The 16,430-nt window shown below is 34.1% G+C and overlaps 1 protein-coding gene across 7 annotated transcripts in view; it reads left to right on the top strand.

Annotated features, from left to right (window-relative positions):
- SOX5 (SRY-box transcription factor 5) overlaps nucleotides 1–16,430 on the top strand; it is a 1,029,303-nt gene that overhangs the window by 561,141 nt on the left and 451,732 nt on the right. For 2 of the 7 annotated variants that reach the window (XM_031936281.1, XM_031936280.1), the window contains one exon: nucleotides 1,977–2,085. The exons of the other annotated variants lie outside the window; for them this stretch is intronic. The gene's annotated coding sequence lies outside the window, so the exon portion shown is untranslated. The remainder of the gene's footprint in view (nucleotides 1–1,976; nucleotides 2,086–16,430) is intronic. 7 annotated transcript variants of the gene reach the window in all.

The following is a 16,430-nucleotide window of genomic DNA, read 5'->3' as shown; positions in this document are numbered from 1 at the left end:
GTGTGTGGGTGTGTGTTTTTTTTTTTTTTTTTTTTTTTGAGATGAAGTCTCTCTCTGTCACCTAGGCTGGAGTAAAATGGTGCGAGCTCAGCTCACTGCAACCTCCACCTCCTGGATTCAAGTGGTTCTCCCGCCTCAGCCTCACGAGTAGCTGGGATTACAGGCGTGCGCCATTATGCCCAGCTAATTTTTGTGTTTTTGTAGACACGGGGTTTCACCACGTTGGCCAGGCTGGTCTCAATTTCCTGTCCTCAGGTGATCTGCCTGCCTTGGCTTCCCAAAGTGCTGGGATTAGAGGCGTGAGCCACCATGGCAGGCTTCAGTTAAGATATTAATACTAATCAGAATCAGCTAAGACTTATTTGGGGTTATTTGAGGAGGATTAATCAATAGATCTTTTCTGTCTGATTTTTATTTTTAAACAGCCATTATACAAATAAATAAGACAGATGAGGACTGAAAGATTACCTTCATTACTGATAAAGGTGATGTCAGAGAATAAGGACAGGGAATCTTCCTAACACTGAGTTCCAGGATCAGGCAGATTTGCCTCCCCCATCCTGGAAGGGGTAGACAAGGACAGTCCTGGAAGCAGTGGCACAGGTCCAGGCACAGATCACAAGGACAACTTGTGATCTCTGTAAACATCCGGCTCCCGAGACAAAAAAAAGAGAGAGAGAGAGAGAAGGGGACTGAGTGACTTATGCTCAATTTCTGCTTCTAAACCCACCAGAAGAAGAAAAACAGCTCTGCACCTCCCTTAGAAAGCAGTAAATAAGGAGACCATGATAAACAGTATTTCAGGACAATGGGACTCCACAAGTAAGGTCAACAAGAAGGATGCATTTTGCCACTAATAATCCCCAGCTTTTTGTTATTGTAACATCTTAGGATTCATCATTTAACCAGTAATGAGAGAGTATATTAAAAGATTCTCTTACTTTCCTTTTCCAGTCAACTTCCTATTTTAATATTCTTTCTGTTCTACTATCTTGATGAAAAGATGGGGACCTTATTTTTGTGCATAAGAGTGACCACTGGATGCTCTAACAAATACTTTCCTATTTACTGACTGGGTCTGAGTAATACTTTTTTCCCATTGAAGATTATTACAAAAGCCTTTGACATCAAGAGCCTATTTAAATTAGCCAGTGATAAACCTAGCTTAAGGAATGAATAAGATTGGGTATCAATGCAAAAACTATTCTACTTGCAGATTGAAGGTTCAAGCACTACTTCCAGGATCTTTCTTCTCTATATTTTATTCCATAAGAAAAGCTTCTGCAATAAATATATAGTAAATATTTCCAAGCCCCGAAAATGTATGGTATAGTGCTATATTTACCTTCTCTGTATTTTCATAAAAAGTTTTCTAAAATATAATTTCAAGTTCTCTCATGCATGGTGACAGTTATATCTGCGACATCATTCATTCACTCAATGAGTAGTTACATCGAGTTCCTAGTATGTGCCAAATATTCTAGAGCACTTCTGTTATTTAGTAATGGATTTTAAAGAAATATCATGAGGAAAACGTATAAACTAAAGGGGATGAGACAGAATAGAAGACCTGTTTTAGGCGGAAGAAGTCCTCTTCAATGAAGTGCACTTAGTGAAGAAATGAGTCATGGAGATGTCGGACTGATTGTGGAACTGCATGCCAGACAGAGAGAATTGTAGATGCAAAGACTCTGAGGCAGAAACACGATAGCATACAACTTGCATTTAGAATGTGGGCAAATGTAACAAAAGGACTGCATTTTTACCATGAATTTGATATTTAGTAACAAGAAAAATATCATAATATTTTACTAAAAATTACGCTCTATATTATAGATGCTTCTTTTCTAATAATCATGTAATTAAAGATCAGTCATATTTCTCTTGAATAATTTGAAATAGCTTTATTGAAATGTCATTTGCATACTTCAGAATTCACCAATTTTGTGTTTACAAGTCTTTTTTTTTTTTTTTAGTAAGATTATAGAGCTGTGCTGCCTACCATCACCACAGTACACATTTAGAACATTTCCATCATCCTCAAAAAGATACCTCGTGTCCATTTGCAGTTAATCTTTGTTCCAGGTTTGTGGATTTGCCTTTTTGGACATTTAATATAATTGGAATCATACAATATGTAGTCTGGCTTTACCTTCTTTTGCTTAGGGTAATATTTTTGAGTTTACTCTAAGTTTTAGCATGCATCGACTATTTGTTACTTTCTGTTGCTGAATAATATTTTATTAATGGATAAACATTTTGTTTATTCTTTCACCTATTGATGAAAATCTGGATTATTTTACAATGTTTTTGTCTATTATGACTAATGATGCTATGACATTCACATTCAAATATTTGTGTGGGCATATGTTTAATCTCTTTGGATATCTAAGAGTGGAATTGCTAGATTTTATGGTAAATTTATTTTTAACTCTTTATGAAACTGCTGAACTGTTCAATGTGGCTACATGATTTTACATACCTAGCAGCAATATATATGCAGGCGCTGGTTTCTCCACATTCTAGCCAAGGTTTGTTATTGTATGTCTTCTTAAAATATGGCCATCATTGTGAGTGTGTAGTGATATCTCATCATGGTTTTAATTTGCATTTCCCTAAAGAGTAATGTTTCTGATCATCTTTTTATACGTATATAGCTATTCCTTGTGTATCTTCTTTGATGAAATGTCTTTTCATATCTCTAGTGAATTTTTAATTGAGCTGTTTCTTTTATTGAGTTTTAAGAGTTCTTCATCTGTTTGGGATTCAAGTCCTTTCTCTTAAATATTATTGTAAAATATTTTTCTTGTTGATGGCTTACATTTTCATATGTTTGTGGGTTTTTTTCAGAAACAAAAGTTTTTAATTTTGATAAAATTCAATTTATCAGTTTTTTTTGTGTATGTCATGCATACACAAAAGATTTTTTTTTTTTTTTTCTGTTTTCTTCTAAACATTTATCGATTTGGTTTTACATTCAGGTCTGTGATCAGTTTTGAGCTTCTTTTGTTTATGGTAAGAAGCCAGCATCTAAATGTATCTTTTAGCTCATGGATATCTAATTGTCGCAGCACCATTTGTTAAAAAGACTTCCTTTCTCATTTAAATTGCTTTGGCACCTCAGTAAAAAAAAAAAAAAAAAAAAATCAATTGACTATAAATATAAGGGTTGATTGCAGGATTCTCAGTTCTGTTCTAGAGACTTTTCCAAATTGTCTTGATCATTGTAGCTTTATATTGCGCTTTGAAATACAAAAGTGTATGTCCTCCAATTTTGTTCTTCCTTTTCAAAGTATTTTGCCATTCTCTCTCCTTTTCTTATAAATTATAAAATCAACTTGTAAGTTTCTTCCACAAAAAAAAAAAAAAAAAAAAAAACCTGCTGGCATTTTTATAGAGAGTATGTTTAATATTTAGATATATCTAAGGATAATTTCCATCTTAACTTACTGAGTTTTATAGTCTGTGAACATGGAGTATCGTTTCCTTTATTTGGTTCTTCTCTAATTTCTCTCAGTGATTTGGTAGTTTTCAGCATACAAGTCTTGTGCTACTTTTGTTAAGGTTCTTAATGTTTTATTCTTTTTGATGTGATTGTTAATGAAATTATTTTCTTAATTTCATTTTTGTATTATTCATTGCTAGTATATAGAAGTATAATTGATTTTTGTTTATTGATCTTGTATTTGGCAACGTTGCTGAACTCATTCATCAGTTTTGCAGTTTTTGTGGGTTTCTGCAGATTTTCTGTATATAGGATCAACACTCCATGAAGAAAGACAGTTTTACATCTTACTTTCCAGTAAGATGGATTACTTTTATTTATGTTTCTTAACTCATTGTACTGGCTAGAACCTCCAGTACAATGTCAAATGGAAATCGTGAGACAGCCTTACCTTGTTCCTGATCTAAGGGGAAAAGCATTCTGTCTTTTACTGTTAAGTATGATATTAGCTGCTTCATTTTACAGATGTTCTTTATAGTGTTAAGACAGTTTTCTTCTGATCCTTGTTGGTTGAGAATTTCTAAGATGAATAGGTGTTGGGTTTAGTCAAAAATGTTTCTGCATCCGTTGTGATAGTCAATTTTCATTGATTGTTCTGTTAATATGGTGTATTACAGTAACTGATGAAGAGATATTAAACCAACCCTTTATCCTGGGATAAATTCCACTTATAACTCTTTCTATGTGTTGCTGGATCAGTTTGCTGATATATTGTTCAAATTTTTGTGTCTATATACATGATGAATATTGGTATGTAGTTTTCTTTTTTTTTATTATACTTTAAGTTCTAGGGTACATATGCATAACGTACAGGTTTGTTACATATGTATACCTGTGCCATGTTGGTGTGCTGCACCCATCAACTCGTCAGCACCCATCAATTCATCATTTATATCAGGTATAACTCCCCAATGCAATCCCTCCCCCCTCCCCCCTCCCCATGATAGGCCCCAGTGTGTGATGTTCCCCTTCCCGAGTCCAAGTGAGCTCATTGTTCAGTTCCCACCTATGAGTGAGAACATGCGGTGTTTGGTTTTCTCTTCTTGTGATAGTTTGCTAAGAATGATGGTTTCCAGCTGCATCCATGTCCCTACAAAGGACGCAAACTCATCCTTTTTTATGGCTGCATAGTATTCCATGGTGTATATGTGCCACATTTTCTTAATCCAGTCTGTCACTGATGGACATTTGGGTTGATTCCAAGTCTTTGCTATTGTGAATAGTGCCACAATAAACATACGTGTGCTTGTGTCTTTGTAGTAGAATAATTTATAATCCTTTGGGTATATACCCAGTAGTGGGATGGCTGGGTCATATGGTACATCTAGTTCTAGATCCTTGAGGAATTGCCTGGTATGTAGTTTTCTTATGATGTTTTTGTCTGGCTTTGCTACCCAGGTAATACTGACTTCATTAAATGCATTGTTAATTTATCCTCTGTAGGAGTTTATGAAGAACTGGTACTGTTTCCTCTCTAAATGATAGGACTTACAAGTGAAGCTATCTGGGACTGGGCTTTTCTTTGTGGAAATATTAAACATATTCCCTATACAATATTTTTGTGGAAATATTAAACATACTCCCTATAAAAATGCCAGCAGATTTTTTTTGGAAGGAACTTACAAGTTGATTTTATAATTTATAAGAAAATTACTAATTCAATTTTTAACGTAATTCTGGGTAGATTTAGATTTTCTGTTTCTTCTTGATCCATTTTTTGATCATCATTTGTGTCTTTTTCAGAATTTTTCCATTTCATCTAAGTTGTCTACTTTGTTAGCATCGTGTTTTTCAATGAATGCCTTTATAAATGTTTGTATTTCTATAAGGTCAGTCGTGGTGTTTCTTCTTTCATCCTTGATTTGGTAATATAGGTTTTTTCACTTTTTTTTTCTCTTTTTTTTGCTCAGTCTAGCTAAAGGTTTGTCAATTTTATTGATCTTTTTAAAGAACCAACCGATGTTTCATTGATTTTTTTTTCTCTTGTCTATTCTGTATTTTGCTGATTTCCACTCTGATCTGATCTTTCTTATTTCCTGCCTTCTTCTTGCTTTGAGTTAATTTGATTCCTTCTTTTCTTTCTAAAAATGCAAACTGAAATCATTGATTTGAGAACTTTTTTATTTTCTGCTATAGTGCTTAAAGCTATATATTTTCCCAAAGCATTACTTTAGCTGTATCCAGTGAATTTTATTTCTTGTTATTTTTCATTTACCTCACACTATTTTCTTTCTTTCTTTCTTTCTATTTATTTATTTATTTATTTATTTATTTATTTATTTATTTAACTTATTTAGAGACAGGGCTTCACTTTACTCCCAGGCTGGGGTACTATGGTGTGATCATAGCTTACTGCAGCTTTGAACTCACGGGCTCCAGTGGTCCTCCGACCTCAGCCTCCCAAGTAGCTGTGACTACAGGTGTGCACCACTGTACCTGCATCTTATGTCTGTTCTTCAAGTCCTTCTTTATTGCTTTCTTTGTGATAAATATTGTCTAGTCTAATTTTCATTCCTTTATTTACTTCACACAAACACACTGAAATACACAAATACAGTTAATTATTAGTGGTGTTGTACAGATTACAAATGCATTTTTAATTTTTTTTTTTGTAGAGAAGGGGTCTCACTGTGTTGCCTAGGCTAGTCTTGAACTCCTGGCCTTGCCTTTGCCTCTCAAAGTACTGGGATTATAAGTATGAGCCCTTGCACCCAGCCTAGCTCTCACTATTTTCTAACATTCTCTGTGGTATTTTCTTTGACCTATGGGTTATTTAGAAATGTGTTTTTAATTTCCAAATATTTACTGATTTTTTTAACTTTCTTCTGTTATTTATTTATAATATTTATAATTTAAATCCATTTAGATTTAATCTAATTTAGGCTAGGTTTGGTGGCTCGTGCTTGTAATCCCAGCACTTTGGGAGGCCACGGTAGGAGGATCACTTGGGCTCAGAAGTTCAGGGCTAGCCTGGCCAATGCAGTGAGACCTCATTTCTGTTTAAAAAAAACCCCAAAAAACCAAAAATTTAGTTGACCTGGTGATGTGCACCTGTGGTCCCAGCTACTTGGGAGGCTGAGGCAGGTGGATCACTGGAGCCCAGGAGGTTGAGGCTGTAGTGAGCCATGATTGTATAACTGCACTCCTATCTGGGTGACAGATTGAGACCCTGTCTCAATTTTTTAAAAATCTAGTTTAAATCATACTCTCTATGATTTCAAATCTCTTGCAATAATGAAAACTTTTTTATGGCTTGCCATATGATGTATCATGGAGAATGCTCTATGTATATTTGAAAACAGTATGGATTCTGCTGGAAGAAGCATTCTATAGATTTTAGGTCAAATGTTTGACAATGTTGTTCAATTCTTGTATATCCTGGCTAATTTCTAACTCTCTTAAGATTTCTATGTGCATGATACATCTTTTCCATCATTTTGCTTTCAACCTATTTGTGTCTTTAAAGTGTATTTCTTATAGTCAGCATATAATTAAATCTTTTTTAAAAAAATCTTGTCTTACAGTCTCTCCCTTTTGATCATAGTATTTCATGCATTTATATTTAATGCAGTTATTATAGGGTTGGATATACACCTGCCATTTTTCCATTTGTTTTCTATGTATCTTATATCTGTTCTTCAAGTCCTCCTTTATTGCTTTCTTTGTAATAAATATTGTCTAGTCTTATTTTAATTGCTTTACTTACCACACAGAAACACCAAAATACACAAACACAGTTAATTATTAGCAGTGTTGTAGAGATTACAAATGCATCTCTAATTATCACAATGTAGATCAGTTGGATACTAACCTAATTTTTTTTTAAATATGGAGACTTTTCTTCATTATAGTTCAATCTTTCCACCTACTTGTGCTATTATTACAATATATATTTGCATATATAGTAAGAAATACAATGTTATAATTACTGCTTTGTGTACAATCTTACGCCTATTAAAAAAATTTGGAGAGAAAAGGACGAAAATGTATTTAATTGTAAAAATATTAACCCACATATTTACCTTTTGTTGCACTCTCCATTTCTTTCTGTGGATCGAAGTTACCAACTTCTTATCTGTTCTAATTTTCTTGCTCCATTATAGTTCCATTCTCTCCACATCCTTTTTGCTAGCATATACATGATATTTATGTATTATATAATATACATATGTATTACCCTAATAGATATACAACACACAACATGCATATATAAGACATCTTCATATGCTGTGAGCCCAAAAATACAGGTTTATAATTATTCTATGAAATTGTCTTTTGTAAACTCACTAAGAGATGATATTAGAAAATAAATGTGTTTATATTATTTTTGTATTATCTTCATAGAGCTCTTTATTTCTTTAAGTGGAATCAAGTTGCCAGCTGGTATCATTTTCTTTTAGGCCAAAGGACTTTCTTTAGTATTTATTATAAGGAAGTTATAGCAATATAACAATACTTTCTCATTGTTTGTTTACCTGGAAACATCTTTGTTTCTCCTTCATTTTTTGAAGGATAGCTTTGCTGTATGTAAAATTATTGATTAGCAGTTGAGTTTTTCCTGTAGCACTTTGATTACTGTATAATATTATAATTATTGCTTTATATAATTGTCTTTTTTAAGGTAAAAGACTCTTATTTATTAGTTGTTGTTAAGCTTTATTGAGGTATAACTGACAAAAAATTGAATATATTCTAGGTATTCAGTGTGATTTTTGATATATGTATACATTATGAAATGATTACCACAATTCAGCTAGTTAATGTATCTATCACCTCAGATCGTTACCTTCTTGTGGTGAGAATACTTAATATCCATTCTCTTAGGAAAATTTAAGTATATTGTACATTATTATTAACTATAGTATACAACATACCATGTTATATACTAGGTATCCAGAACTTATTTATCTTGTAAATAACTCCCACTTCACCCCCACTTCATCATTGGTAACCACAGTTGTACTCTCTGCTTCTAAGCATTCAATTTTTAAAGATTCTTCATATAAGTGAGATCATGTAGCATGCAGTTGTCTTTTAAATCACTTAAGAGAAGCAATGGTACACACACACACACACACACACACCCCACACACACACAGTCTTTTTTATTTACCTATGTAAGTGTCCTATCCCACTGCTTCTGGTCTTTTTTTTTTTCTTCTTTGGTAAGGATTCTGCTGTTAAACTTAATGTGGTTATGTTTTATTTGAGTTATTTTTCTCTTGGTGCTTTTAAAATTATATCTTGGTCTTTAGCTTTTAATAACTTGATGATTGTTTCTAGATATGGATTTCTTTTGTTTATCATACTTGTGGTTTGTTGAGCTTCTTGAATATATATTTAATGTTGCTCATTAAATTTGTGAAGTTCGTGGCCATTATTACACTTCAAATAATTTTTAGCCCCCCCCCCCCTTTTTTTTTTTTTTGAGACTGAGTCTCACCACCCTGTCACCCAGGCTGGAGTGCAGTGGCATGATCTCGTCTCACTGCAACCTCCGCCTCCCAGGTTCTAGGAATTTCTGCCTCAACCTCCCGAGTAGCTGGGATTACAAGCCCCAGCCACCATACCCAGCTAATTTTTATATTTTGGTAGAGATGGGATTTCATCATATTGGTCAGGCTGGTCTTGAACTCCTGACCTCATGATCCACTAGCCTCGGCCTCTCAAAGTGCTGGGATTACAGGCGTGAGCTACCGCGCCCAGCCTTTAGCCCCTTTTTTTCCTCTTCTCTTTTTTCTGAGACTCCCATTATTCATATGTTGATATACTTGAAGTATTCTCACAGGTCTTTTAGAAGGTTTTGTTCTCAATTCATCATTCTTTTTTCTTCTAACCTTCTTAAGATAAGTTCAGTTGATATGTCTTCAGAATTGCTCATTATTTCTACAGGCCATGCAAATCTACTGTTGAGCCCCTCCAGTAAAATTTTCATTTCAGTTACTGTATTTTTTCAACTTTAGAATTTTATTTTTTTTCAGTAATTTTATCTTTATATTGATATATGTTTGATGAATCATTGTTGTCACATTTTCTGTCATTCTTAAAACATGGTTTAATTTCTTGTACATAATTGTCGTAGCTGTTTTGAAGTTTTTGTTAGGCAAGTCTGACACCTGGGCTCCCTCATAAAGTTTCTGTTCACTTATTCTTCCCCTGTATTTGGGTCACAGTTTCCTATTTCTTTACATGTTTTGCAATTTTTCATTGAAAACTGTACAGTTTGATAATATAGCAATGCTGGGTTCTGACCTCTTCACCTTGCACCCCCACCCTAGCAGTAGATGTTGTTGTTGTTTCTGTTTTTAATTTGATTTATGATTTGCCTGGACCAATTTTGGAAATTCTATCTTGTCTCTCATGGCTGTAACTGATGTCTCTGACTAATGTTTCTTTTTATAGAAAAATTTGCTTAATCTTTTCCTTTTAAAATCTGTCTCTCTAGGGTTTCCTCTAAATCGTTTTGGTGGTCAGACAATGATTTGTCAGAGGTTGTGCTTAAACACGTTGAGCCAGGAAGGGTTCTGTCCTTTGCTGATGGATCAGTGTTTGCATTGAGAAACACACTGAAAGTTCAGGTAGTTTATGAATCTGCCCCATCTTTTACTTTCTTCATGTATAAGGCATCACATTCAGGCAAACAGGAGTAGATAGCTAGGAATCTGTCCACAATCTCATGCTAATGTTTACAGCCTTCCCAACCCCCAGGATATGTGCGAGTTTATCAAGGCCCACTATGTCTGCTGCTTTCTTCAGATCTCCCTAGAAAATTTCTGACTGTAGGCAGGTCTATTTCTTATCTCCAGTATTGTAATCTCAGGCAAGCTGTGATACTGGCCTTCTCTGATTGTTGGCCATCCAAGATTGCTATTGTTTTTGACAGCACCTCAGGACATGGACCTTTTCAAGCTTAGCTCCAAATTATTTCTTCTCTGTTTGGTAGGAAAGCCGATGTCCCTTACAGTTTGCCATGTCTGGTAGAAATAGAGCAATAAAGAGCTTAGGGCTGGTGAATAAGGTGGGTGGAAACTGCTCAAGGATGCAATGCCGCAGACTCTTATTGTTTTTCTGAGGCTTAACAGATTTACATGAATAAGTATTTCACTATTTTTTTCTATGTCTTTAATCAATTTTCAGATTTGAAATGGTTGTTTTTGACAGTTTATGTAGCTTTGTCTTTGCTTTGTGAGAAAATATGCTGAGTTCTTCATGTGGCCATCCAAAAAGACTCTCCTTCAACATTTTCTTAAGGTGAAACTTGTATGACAAAAAATTAGCCATTTTAAAGTGTACAATTCAGAGGCATAGTCATTCACAGTGTTGTACAATCACCACTTCTGTGTAGTTCTGGCATAGTTTCATCATCCCAAAAGAAAATCCCATACTCAGTAAGCAGCCATTCCCTATTTTCCCTTCCCATTAGACTCTGGCAACACAAACCTGCTTTTTGCCCTGTGCATGTACCTGTTCTTTATATTTCAAATAAATAGAATAATACAGAACAGGCAAATTCATAGGACATCTTTGTAGCACATGTTTCTTTCACTTAGCATATTGCTTTGGAGGCTCACGTACATTGTAATATGTATTAGTAATTCATTTCTTTTCATGGCAAAGTAATATTCCATTGTGCATATATACCATATTTCAGTTATCCATACATCTGCTCATGAATCTTGGGGTTATTTTCATCTTTTGTCTATTATGAATAGTGCAGCTCTGAACACTTAATGTCCAAGTATTTTTGAGTACCTATTTTCAGCAAGATTGCTGAGTAATTCTATGTGTAACTTTCTGAGGACCCACCAAACTGTTTTCCACGGTAGATTTATCATTTTACATTCCCACCAGCAATGTATAAGTGTTTCAAATTCTTCACATGCTCACCAACATGAAATTTCCATATTTTTTTTTTTATTATAGTCATCCTACCAGGTGTGAAGCAGTATCTCATTGTGGTTTTGGTTTATATTTCCCTAATGACTAATAATACTGAACATCTCTTCTTTCTTCAAATTTTAAGCAAGAATCATGTAACAATCCAAGGATTAGATTTCAGATCTCTGAGTTTAAGTTTAGTAGCCTTTCGTCAGTACAACAGTGTCTTCTACTACATGTTATATGATATCGTTTTATTTCCTAAATTTTCCATGTCTTCATTAAATATACCCACACAGCGATAATGCAGTCCTATCCTTATTAAATGAGTCATTCTAACAACTAAAATTAATTGAGAAAATAATTTTGTCTATATATTTATAGGCTTATATTCCATAATGTGAACTGACATATATCCCAAGGTAAGGCAGACTAAAGGAGCTTTTATGGTTGAAAAGTTCACACTGGTCTTTATTCCATTAGAGGTTTAACTGCTACTGAAAATGTCCACTTTGGTATCTAGACCTGAAAATGTTTTGTCGGTGAATAATAAATAACTACTATGAGCAGAGTATTAGCTTTTAATATTATCACTATCCTTGTTAGTGTGAATTCTAAAATAAGATTGGATCCCTTTTAGGACTCAAAAAAAATTTGTAGTTGGGAGAGTCTTGCTCTATTGCCCAGGCTGGGATGCAGTGGCATGATCATAGCTCACTGCAACCTCCAACTCCTGGGCTCAAGCAATCCTCCCACCTTAGACTTTCAAGTAGCTAGGACTATACACATGTGCCACCATGCCCACTAATTTTTAAAAGTTTTTTTTTGTAGACACAGAGTCTCACTGTGTTGCCCAGGCTAGTCTCAAATTCCTGACTTCTAGTGATCCTTCTCCCTTGGCCTCCCAAAGTGCTGGGATTGTAGTCATGAGTCACTGTGCTCATCCTTATTACTATTTTAATGATTCATGTTAGGAGATATTAATGACTGCTTTGCAAATTATTTATGAAATGTGATCTTTTTATTAATTTGTTTACTTACAAACTATTAAACAAAAAGCACTTTTTCCCATCAGTATTTACAGTCCTAATCTATCTTGCTAAATGTCAAATGTATATATTTAAATATCACATCCTCCGTTTCATTTACTGTGTGACTAATAAAAACTTAATAGACACTAATTGTTGTCAAATGTGCCAAGAAAAGACTCTCACAAATCTTGTTAGTTTTTAACATTCTGTTCATTTTGGAGCATATAATGTATCCCCAGCAGGGACTGTGCTTGGAAGCACCAGGGACTTCTTGGAAGAAAATATAGTTGGCACATATTGGGTCAACCATAATCATCCCTTGCAAAGATTGATTCTGGACATACTGTAGGTAATAGCCATATTTTTATACTGTCAGGATTTATGGCACTTTGTGATCCAATTGTTCTGGACATTTTGTCTATCAAATTATGGCCATCTACAGAGAGGAGTACAGTAACAGCTTGATTTCTCACGTTACATCAATAGCACAAAAAAGCTCATTCCAACTTTTCCATATCTATCTATGAAGGTTTGGGAAATTTGCTAGTAAACCTCATCTAGTGACCAAAACTGTGGATGTATTAGCCTAGCAGGGAAAATAGTTTTATTGTTTTCTTAATTTAGAGCTCTCCTCTCTCCTCCTGCCCACACACCTCCCATGCCCCCCCCCCCCCCCCCCCCCCCCCCCCCCCCCCCCCCCCCCCCCCCCGGTCCCCACCATGCTCATGTATGAGTTTTCTACCCTGGAAGAATGAATACAGACAATAAGAAGTTAGGGCAAAATTACAGGGAAAATAGTATTGGTCATATAATCCTTGAATACCATAATAATGTCGAACAAAAAGAATCCATATATTTAGATGTAGACAAAAGGCACATATATTGATGTAGGTATCGGTATCTGTATATCTCTCCACATTCATACACATGTTGGAGGAAATAAGATTATTCAGTCAAATTTATATAACAAAAGGGCTAATTTATTACTCTTCTTTAAAATTTGAAAGTGACTTGAAGTTTTTTTATATAAGTAAAATTTAAGTAATAATTCCTTTAATTTCATTTTACTATCTGTTCTTCATTTTTGCTCTGTATTTTTCCTTTACTATCATACTTATTTTAGTATTTTTATGTGTCTTCACTCATTCACATCAGATTTCCCTCTCATGCTACACCATTATGGAAACACTCCTTTTTGTTGTTTTTGTTTTATTTTGTTTTTGGGGACAGGGTCTTGCTCTGTTGCCCAGGCTGGAATGCAGTGGTGCCAGTGGTGTGATCATGGCTCATTGCAGCCTCGACCTCCTGAGCTCAAATGAATCTCCCACCTCAGCCTCCAAAGTAGCTGGGACTATAGACACACGCCACCACACTTAGCTATTTATTTATACATACATGCGTACATACATACATACATACATATATACATACATTTTGTAGAGAGGGAATTTCTTTATGTTGCCTAGGCTGGTCTCAATACTCCTGGACTCAAGTGATCCTCCTCCCTTATCCTCCCAAAATGCTGAGATTACAGGTGTGAGACACTCTAGCCAGCCAAAAATATTTTTTTCACATCTATTGCTTCTCACGGTTTCTGTCACTATACTTTTCTTTATGTAATATCTTAAAAGGATGTTTTTTCAAAAGATTCCTGAAAAAGCCTTTCTTGTTTTGGACTCCATGTGACTGTTGGCACAATGGGAGGAGTATGTTGGGGATGGTAAGGGAAAGATTACCGAATCTGGACCACAGAATTATCTGGGAGAAATAGTGTCATGTTGACAGTCTGAGATGAAGTCATGATGACCATTTTGAGTCCTATCTCCTTTTACAGCATTGACTTGCTTTGTTGCTCCAACAGAAAAATAAACATTGCCTCTTGGGGCTAAATCCATTTGTGCATTCTTGAACTAGATTAAAGGTAGATATCAAAATGTCTATGTTTTTTTTTTCTTTGCTTTTAATATTAATACTCTGATTTACCAAAGTTCTGTTCTTTAATATGGCTTATTTGTTGTATTTAAAAATAAGTAATTTGGAATATGGCTTTATGTCACTGTGAAGTCAGCTTTTTAAAGCTGAAATTCTATGTTTCATTGATTGTCTATCTCATATGTTTATTATTTTGAGCAGTGTCAACTGTCTGAGATCTCTAGCCTATAGACCAGAGTGTAGGTTATAACAAATTATGAGTATTAAATGCTCAGTCACTGCTTCTGTTTATCTAGTACAAGGATGAAGTAAATTTCTGTGGAACTGTCCCAATCTTCTGAGTAGAGTTAATTGTCGATATACTCATTGGTAGGAAGGGGACCATGAAGACCAGAAGGAGAAGTCACATACTATAATTATTTTGTCATCCTTCTTTTTTCGTTCACATATTCTACTACAGAGTGGTTGAGTAGAGGCAGTACCAGCATAGAGTCTTGTCTTTTGTCATGCATGCTTGATGGCTATGACATACAGCCATCTCACCAAGTTTTCAGTGGAACTTACAATTCACTTTGGCTTTGGGAAGTTCATTACTATTAAAGAGAAGTTTCCCTTTCCTTTTTGGTGTTTAAAAGTTACTATGTTGTATAAAACAGACCTCAAAGAAGAAATTAAAATGAACCTCAAAGAAGAAAATAATATATTTGAATGGTCATCTATGCAGGCATTCTTCAGAGTGCTAGAAGCAATTATTTCTTGACAATGTACAAAATGGTTATTGAACAGAGAGCGAGAACTCATGAAAAAAGTTTTCTGAAAAGTAGATGATGCATTTATGGAATAAAAAAGATTTAACATCTGGTGATCATTATTATTTTAATAATTCACATTAGAAAAGAGTTGTTAATGACTACTTTACAAATTATGTATGAAACCTTGTCTTTTTTAAGTTTGTTTACTTACATAATTTGACTTTGAAATAATGTAACTTAGTATGATCAAATTAACAAACTGATTAGAGAAGCAATCTTTTTTTGTGGCATACTAGTTTCTGTGCAAATTTACTAAAGTAATTTTCTACCTGAGGAAAATATGGAGAGAAATCTAGTTTTTAAAAAAATATCATTTTAAACTAAAGATGCAATTAAGGGTATTGCTAGACCAGCTTCCTTTAAGGGTGTTGCCAGACCAAAGCTTCTCAAAAAATATTTAGAAGCCACTGACCTGTAGATTTTGAGGAATTTTATGAGGGAAGGCATTTCTTTTCTTTAATAAGGCCCAACCAATACTGATCTGGGTTTCCTAGGGCTGTCAGTTTCTTATTTTTGTTTTTGCTACTGATGATGATGAAAGATGCATGAGGGTACAGAAAAAGCAATTTTTGGAAAGCTGCGTAGTATAAAATAAGATTTCATATTGCTTCTTTCTTTTCAGAGCTAAAGATATTCTAACAAGAGATACCTGTTATCCAATTATAACAGGTTTGATATATCAAATTATCAAAAAGGTAGTCTTAAAACCAGATTAAAGTGTTATCAGAATTATGGATTAGACTAGGAAGTATTCTTTTCATGTGACAATTTGGTCTATATAATTTGTGTTCTATTCTTTTCAGTACTCGTACTGCATAATTATGTATAAAGTGAAAAAAAAAAACAAACCTCCTGTATTTGTCTATCTGGTTACTGTATTTGATTCACTGTGTTCTTTTAATACATTATTTTATTATCAAATGAAGGAAATTGAAGTAGTTAAAATTACTACTTCCTATGAAAATATTGATTATAAATTTCTTAGTATCTATAAAACAGCATTTAATGCAAATTTATAATTCCTTATTTGTAGCTTTGAATTTTTTGTAATTTATTTTATAACTGGAAAAGTGGAAAAAAATATCTTAAAATTTTTAGCAATTCATTTTTGGAAAATCTAAACTAATCTGACGTGAGGGTATTTGTGTAAATACATATTTTACTGCGGAAATATCTGTATATTTGATTATGAAGTATTACCCCAGACCTCACTAGTAGTATTATATGATATGTGGTATATGTATTTCTTTTTTATTTTTATTTTGTTAGAGA

This window comes from Piliocolobus tephrosceles, chromosome 10 (genome assembly GCF_002776525.5).
Source record: "Piliocolobus tephrosceles isolate RC106 chromosome 10, ASM277652v3, whole genome shotgun sequence".
NCBI lineage: Eukaryota > Metazoa > Chordata > Mammalia > Primates > Cercopithecidae > Piliocolobus > Piliocolobus tephrosceles.
This window is presented reverse-complemented; position numbering and strand designations above follow the sequence as displayed.